Source organism: Scyliorhinus torazame, chromosome 17 (genome assembly GCF_047496885.1).
Source record: "Scyliorhinus torazame isolate Kashiwa2021f chromosome 17, sScyTor2.1, whole genome shotgun sequence".
Lineage (NCBI taxonomy): Eukaryota > Metazoa > Chordata > Chondrichthyes > Carcharhiniformes > Scyliorhinidae > Scyliorhinus > Scyliorhinus torazame.
In genome coordinates this window covers 95,454,126-95,462,716 of record NC_092723.1, presented here as the reverse complement: position 1 = coordinate 95,462,716, position 8,591 = coordinate 95,454,126, and positions in this window count along the sequence as shown.

The window sequence follows — 8,591 nt, the reverse complement described above, 5'->3', positions numbered from 1 at the left end:
GACTCATCTTTCATTCTCACTCCACAATATAAATATTTCCCACTTTTTTGTCTTTAGCTTTGACAAAGGGTCATCTGGACTCAAAACGTTCACTCTTTTCTCTCGCAACTGATGCTGCCAGACCTGCTGAGATTTTCCAGCATTTTCTTTTTGGTTTCATATCTCTCATAAATTATCTTCACTCCAAGGGTCCTTCAAACCTGAACAATATTCCATTTGCTGGCTATCTAGAAACAAATAAATGGTTATCAAGATCAAGATCAATGGGTGGCACAGTGGTTAGCACAGCTGTCTCACAGTGTTAGGGACCTTTTGCAATTGCATGGGAAGAGCCCATGGGTGATGGGAGAGGTACTGGGTATGGTGGAGGAACGGACTAGATTTAATTTTAACTATTTTTTACCATTTCTTTCTCTCTTTCTTTATATAGTAAGAAGTCTTATAACACCAGGTTGTGAGGGCCACGAAGAATCCAGCACGAGTTGTAGAATAGAAGAAATAACATTTATTTACAATAACATATATATATATATATATATATATACAACAGCAGCAGTCACTCCCTTGCTGCTCACTGCTCTCCAGCTGGTTCCATACAGGCCAGCTATATTTATGCAGGGAATCTGCAAATGATTTCTCTGCCCCCCTCATTGGGGAAGCTCATACACCCTAAGGATTGTGGGATCACCTTCCTTCAAAGTATATAACAGACTTTGGTTCTGTAATCGGTTTTGTAGTTAGTAGTCCTTACGACTTTTATTCCTTGTGAACATGTTTCATGTTATGAAAACGTAGAAGATCTGGCAGCATTTGTGGAGAGAGAAGCAGAGCTAATGTTTCGAGTCCATGTGACTCTTCTTCAGAGCTTGTTACATTGTTACCTTGAATCTTTTTACCTCATTTATAACATTGGTTGTCTCTGTGCATTATGATTTATGACCGGTCCCCAGGCAAGGTTATCCAAATTTGTTAGCCCGGGCAAGGTCCCGCAATTTGTTAACTTCCAGATGGGATACCCTGGGTGAGGAGGGGGTGAATTGGCTCTCTTTTTTTATTCACCCCCCTCGTTTGGTCACAACAAGGTTAATATAACAAGGATCCTTTCCCTTCTGGATACTCTTTCCCATTATTTATGTTTTAAAAGGGGCCATTGAACCAGGTTTTCTTAAGTTAAAGAAAGAATGAGTTCATTCGCTACTAAATGTGAGTTAAATTATAAAGCTCATGCATATATATTCACAAAGATTAGAAATGAGAATTGAGCTTAAAAATACGTTTAAAAATACACAAGTCAGTCTTTGACCTGACTCATGATTGATGTCACTTTCCATGAACTCCTGACTGAGATTCTTGTTGAGATTCATGATACCAGTAGGGCTGACTTCATTAAGTGAATAGTCGGTTTTGAGATTCCAGTGTTCTGGGGTTGAGCTGAGAAGCTATCTGTTTCCTATTCAGCTGTGACTTTGCTGACTTGGCTTACTTCAGAAATCAGAGAGCGAGAGTTACCTGCAAAATTTACAAGTCTGCAGTCTTTCCTCCTGTGTCACACATTGACACACCCACCACTAGTTGACATTGACCGTGTTTTGCAGTTGGCTTTTATCCCAGTTTTTGTATATTCCTGGAAGGTGAAAATACACAAACCGGTATGGGACATTGCTCACTGGATATCATTCCTGCTGATATGATTATCAGCTCCCATTATCTCCACAGGAGATGGTGGTTAGTTTCTGTCGTGCTTTTGGAATGTCCTTGTTTTGTGTGATTCCATTGTCTCTCTCTTAGTATTACGCATGAGCAATTCAGCCACTGACTGAATTTACATTCTCAGCCATCTTCATCGTGTATGTCCATTTTTAAAACTATGGTCTTATTTTGAAGTTCAATATGTCCATACAGAATTCGGGGGTTTTCTTCATCATCATGACATTACACATATTGGAGTAACTATGTAATTCAGGCTGCATGCCTTTTGTACTCTTTTGTCATTTGTAAGTAACTTACTCCAGACATCTGCGGTTACTAGGGAGTTAGGTAATTAGGGATGCTGTTAGGTAATTTGGACAGTCTGAATTCTCCCTGAATGTACCCGAACAGGCACCGGAATGTGCCGGCTAGGGGCGTTTCACAGAAACCTCATTGCAGTGTTAATGTGAGCCTACTTGTGACAATGAAGATGATTATTATTAGGAAGTGATACCACAAATCCTCTTATCCCAAATAACCTCGCTGCGCCTCGTTATCCTAGTAAAATAGCAGGGCAGATAATAAAATAACAGGACAAATCTGTAATGAAAAACGTGCTCCCCCAAATGACTGATGCCTTAGGAAACCAGTCAGAAGTTAATGGAGAGTGACATTAGTAAGATGACCCTTAAGAGAACAATTATACACAAATCAGACATCACCTAACCAATCAGGGACAGAGCAAGCACTGCCTCAACCAATCAGAGCTACAGGGATGCTCCGGACCATGCATGGAAGTAGTGGCTACCAAGGGTTAATAAGCAGCAACTTTCAGCAACTCAGTGCATAGCATGAATAAACAAGGAGAAAGAAGATAGGCGTCAGTCAACAGAACAAGCGTCACATTTGGCTAGAAGTCATGAGCTGGTGTTCCAGAATGAACTGACTGCTTCTACTGACTGCTTCTACTGCCTTTACTAACTATTGCATTTTTGTAATAATTTTAACTTGATAAATTTGTGATAATATGTTAGTTCCCAGCATGGGCTGCAGCTAATCTAAACTGGATGTCCCATTTAAATTACTGCAAATTGACAGATGGTTTGTATTCCGCCAGAGTCACTTAATTCCTGATCTCATAGAACATAGAAAAATACAGCACAGAACAGGCCCTTCGGCCCACGATGTTGTGCCGAACCTTGTCCTAGATTAATCATAGATTATCATTGAATTTACAGTGCAGAAGGAGGCCATTCGGCCCATTGAGTCTGCACCGGCTCTTGGAAAGAGCACCCTCATTACAGTCTTGGCTCAAACATGGACAAAAGAGCTGAAATCCAGAGATTGGCGGTGGGATTCTCTGTTTCTGAGACTAAGTGTTAACGCCAACGCAGAATTCCTGGACTTGCATGACAGCAAAACTGGCGCCGCACCTGGACCGATTCCGCTACTGTTAAGGGGCTAGCACCAGTGCCGCGTGAAACACAATCGATTCCAATGAGAGATGGTGCCGAATTCGGCAGTTCCACAATTGATACCCAGGAGGCTGACTGCAGCCACATATACACACTGCACTCCTCACACACACACCACCTCAGCCAACAAGATGGCAGCAAGGATAGCAGCTCCACGCTTCACTGACGCTGAGTTGGAGACCCTACTGGACGCGGTGGAGGAGAGGCAGTTGATCCTTTACCCCAACTGGGAAGGAGGCAGTCAGCCACCGCCGTTCGTCGTGCATGGGTGCAGGTGGCAGAGGCAGTCAGTGCCATGGGCAACAAAGTCCGGACCAGCCAACAGTGCAGAAACAAACTGCACAACCTGCTCAGGGTGAGTAGGCAGCCCTGGCACCAATCCCCGTCCCATACATCAATAACCATAACCTCCCATCCTGGAAGACAGCCGAACCCCCACCCTGACCCACATGCCAGTACCCATAAGGGCAGCCATGGATGGGTGCTCTGGCCACTGACGAAAGAGAGGTTGCCAAGCTGGAGCTCAGCCGTGAGGGAGGAAGCGAGACCCGGCTTAGTTGCTGTTCCCCATGACTCGTGTGTCAAGCCCCCCCCCCCCACCCCACCTCAACACCACCCTCACCCCAACACCACCCTCACCCTTCACCAGCCCTACTCCCCACCAGCCCCCAGCCCGCTGTCTAATCATGCGTCTTGCCTTGTGTCCTACAGGACCTACTGGGGATGGAGCGGGTCCATCTGGCCAGTGTCACGGCCGGTGCCCCTCCTTGAGCTGAGCAATGACAATGAGAGCAGCTCGGACACCAGCCCTCCGCCCGAGACTCAGGAGTCCCCGAAGCTCGGGTTGGTGAATGACACTGATTTTCCGTCACAGCTGTCTCCAACACCTTCCACCGTCCCAGAGATTCTCACCTCAGTTGGGCATGTTGTTGAAGAGGCTCCTGGGATAACTATCTGGTGCTCACCACACAGCTGATCCGGTACAGCAGGTGGAGATAGGAACACCCGAGGGGGCGGACGGTCGGAGAGCACCCGACCCGAGGAACTAGCTACCATCCACATGGGTCTCGGTATTCTGGAACAGACAGTCCCATGCATAGTGCAGATGCTGTCACAGAGCCAGGGACCACATGAGGAGTTGTTGGCGAGCATTCAGCACCTGCAGGTACAGTTGGAGGAGTCCAACCATGTGCAGCAGCAGGAGATGGTGCCAACAATACGTGCCACCCAGGCCAACACTGTTGTGTTTGGCCTTCTATACCTTGCAAATGACTTCACCAAACACATTGATTTGACCAAACCAGGATCTTTACTGAATCGCACGTGTAAGATAGTGAACTGTTACAGAGCAAGTTATCATGGAGTTTCTTTGTACTCCTCTGGAACGACACCTGGCACGACTGTTCACCTGTATGTCTTACGACCGTCTCCCACAACCATCTGATGATGGCCGGATGTGTCTCCACTTATATGGGAGTCCCTGGTCACATGATGATCGTTTAGTGACCGCATAGTATGTCTGCACCACCACCTGCTGGTTGGAGGTCACACAATATGCATCTATGGTATTGCTTACAGGCATATCACCACAAACACCGCATGAGTGGTGTCCATGTTGGAGGCATTGGGGACAACGGTCATGGCTGTGGATCAGCATGTCCAAGGCCTGGGACATTCTGTGCAGGCGCTGGCCGAGGCCCAGGACAGGGCTGCCCTCTCAGAGGCAGCCATGTCACAGAGCCACCTGCACATCGCAGCGGCACTCCTGAGCGTGGCCCAGTCACAGCAGGCCATGGCTGGGAATGTCGGCATGTCATGGGAGTATCCCTTTAAGAAAGGTTTTTGTCTTATCACATGGCTTCAGTGATGTCATTGTGTGGGTGGAGCTGGGCTGTGGCTCTGTGAGCTGGTTTTTGGTTTCTCTTTCACATTTGACTACTGTGGACTCAGACAGGAGAAATAGGTATTTTGGCCTCTCTCTTTCTCTTTTCATTTTAAACATCTGTTCCAGATACCTGCTGTTTTGGTAACTTAAAAGATATAGTTTGCCTTCTGGAAATGTTTAAACTTGCTGGTGAGACGGGGTCAGATTCTCAGGAAAAGCCAGTCTTATTCAGGTGAGAATGCAGAGTACTGGGCCACGCCCTTGAAAAGGGCATTGTGGTATATGGGATTTTGTTTTTGAATTGGAACAGTTAAGGGGAAATTAATTAAGTGTTATACATAGGTTAATGTAGCTGTGTGGTGTCTTTATGTTTGTAATTGATAAAATGTTTTGGTATGTGTTGATATAAATGTTAACTAAGTTCTTAGAATAAAGCTTATTTTGATTAAAATGTCGAGTAAGACTGTTGAATCACACCTGAAGGGAAGGTTCTTGTGCTCATCCTAGCCAAATTCAACAAAACGTTATAGGTCAAGTGAACTCCATAATACACTTTGGAGTTTTTGAAACCCTATCCCATAACAGGCGGTATTGCCCAGGTGCTGGCCAGTGTGGCGTAGACTGATGGCCCAGTCCCAGAGGGAGATGGCGCAGTCACTGGCTAATGTGACACAAACCAAAATGGTGGTGGCACAGTCAATGAGTGATATGGCACAGTCCCAGACAGAGATGGTCCACTCTCTGTGCTCCATGGCCACGAGCATGCAGACCCTGGTAGGGGGCCATCCGAGGGGGGAGGGGGGGATGGGGCCCGTGCTGGTGACTCCCTCAGGGGAGGTGCTGGAGCACCTCGGAATGTTCCCCTCCTCCTGTCCGTGGTGCATCTGGGGAGCAGTGGGCAGAACAGGATGGAACCATGCCACCAGGGACACTCGAGAAGCGGTCGGGCCCATCCAGGCCCAGTCACCCCGTAAGATGCCTGCAAACGGGGACCCAGGGCCCAGGGCAGGAATCACAGCAGGCCGTCTCCACTCCTGATGTACCGTCTGGGGAACCACCTCGACATAGCATTAGGGCCCGTAAGGCCAGAGAGTTAGACACCAGTTGTCTTGGAATGGGTGAAGCGCACAGTTTAGTTATAGGGGCTCGGGCACAAATCTGTATATATTCGTCCACATTAAACACCGGTTACCACTGTTACATCCTGCCTCTGTGCTCTGTCCGATGGGTGTGAGGGGTGGGCTGGTCTGGTCCAGCCAGGGGTGGCGGGGGGGTGGGGTGGGAAGAATGGGTGGTTGTTGCGGGGGGAATGACGGATCCCGTGGGTGACCTTGGCTCCACACACACCCTCTCCCGAGATCCCCACCCCACGGATTCGATGGGACCTTGTGATGGAATGGCCAGCTCGCATGCAGGGATCACTCAGGTGGACGGTGGTAAGTGCTACCGTGGGTAATAGTCTGGCATTAAGCACCAGAGCATATTGCAGAGCAGTGTGTCATCAACCTTCATCCCATGGACCTGACCCGCTGTTACTGCCAACCCAGAGCCTCCTCCTTGTACTGCGACAGGTATGTACCAAGGAAGGACCTGCAGGCGGGGGTGGCGGGGGTGGGGGGTGGGGGGGTATGGGGGGGCGGGGAGGGTGGGGGGCGGGGTGTGTGGGGGGGTGTAGGGGGGAGGGGGAGGGAGTGTGGGGTTGGGTTGTGGTGTCTATGCCCCTGGCCATGCTGGTTAGGTGGATTGGCCATGCTAAATTGTCCATTAGTATCCACAAACGTTAGGAAGGGTTATGGGGATAGGGTGGAGGTGTGGGTTTAAGTAGGGTGCTCTTTCCAAGGGCTGGGGCAGACGTGATGGGCCGAATGGCCGCCTTTTGCACAGTAAATTCTTTGATTCTATGACTCATACCCCCTCTACTCGGTGAACCTGGAGGGGATCAGAGCGTCCCGTGCACGATGGCCCTGGCACACTCGTTGTGCACCCTCCTGTGCCTGCCTGGGCCCCATGCCCTGCCCACCCGTGCCCTCCTCTGCATCTTCCTTGTTGGACGAGACCTGGCGTTCCACCTCATCCTCCAGCACGTCGCCCCTCTGCTGTGCGATGTCGTGGAGGGCACAGCAGGCTGCCACGATGCGGGCCGTAATGGAGAACCCTTCCAGAATAGTCCAGACTCCTGAATCCCATCTTCAGGAGCCTGAAGCAGTGCTCGATCACGGACCTGGTTACTGCATAGGGGTCGTTGTAGCAGGTCTCTGAATCAGTCTGTGGCCTCCGGATAGGCGTCATCAGCCACCACCACAGTGGATAACCCCTGTCATCCAGGCACCAACCGCTCAGCCGGGGGGGCAGCTTGAAAATGTCAGGAATCGTCATGTGTGCCAAGATGAAGGTGTCGTGCACACTGCCCGGATATCGGGCGCTGATGTGCACGATGCGCAGCTGCACATATCAGCTGCACGTTCATCGAGTGGAACCCCTTTCAGTTTGTGAAGAGCGGCCTGTCATCTCAAGGTGCTCGTAGGGGGACATGCATCCCATTGATCACCCCCTGGACTCAGGATATCTTGGAGATGGCGGCAAACCCCCCCAACGGGACACATTGAAGTGGATCTATTGAGCCTCCTGGGCAGATAGGGCCTCCATGACGGCTGTGCAATGAGGTCTGTCAGATCCCAGACAAGTCCCCACTTGGTGCATGGATGGACCCCGTGATGTAAAAGTTCAAGGCGATTGTCTCCTTGATGGCGGACCTCCCCCATACCCCTGCGGTGCCAGGTGTACCATATCTGGCAGGTATGTCGCACTATCTCTCTGCTAAGCCAGAGTCTTTGAGGGCATGCCAGGTCCGGCAGGTCCTCGAATGACAGGTGGTGCCAATACATAAGAGGCCTCATGTGGTGCCTCCTTGGCTCCTCCTCCTCGGTCTGTTGGCGGCCGTCACTCTATCCTGGGCAGCTGACACCTGTCCCTCTGCTGCCCACTCCACTGCTGCCCGCTCTGCTGCTGCACGTCCTGCTGAAGCTTCCTCCTCCTCCTCAAGCAGCGCACACTTGTACAGACCATCTCCCAGGATTGGGGTGACTATCTGGAAGGCCACCATTGCTGGCTGAATCCCAATATCCATTGTCTGCAGGGAGTGAAAAGCCGACATGGTAGTGTCATGTGAGAGTACCCTTTAAGAAATGAGTGTTTAAGAAATATACCTTTAAGAAATGGAGCTGCTCATATTGCTGGAGTAATCTCAGAGTGTGGGTGGAGCTGAGCTCCACTTCTGCTTTTTAGTTTCAGTTTGAGAAAGCCTGGGGGTGTCTGTGAGCTACACTGCTGTTGATCTCTGCCATGAAGGACTATCTCTGAATCATTTGGTGAATTCAGAAGAATTATAAATGTTTTCAGTCTTGAATGTAAACCCTAATGTGCTCCTGTTTGAACGTTTGTTAAGCCTTTTGGATGTTAAAGGGACGGCATACAGATTACTTAGTGTTGTATTCTTTGGGGGGTGTATTTAATTTACTGGTTGCTAAGATATTCACTATTTG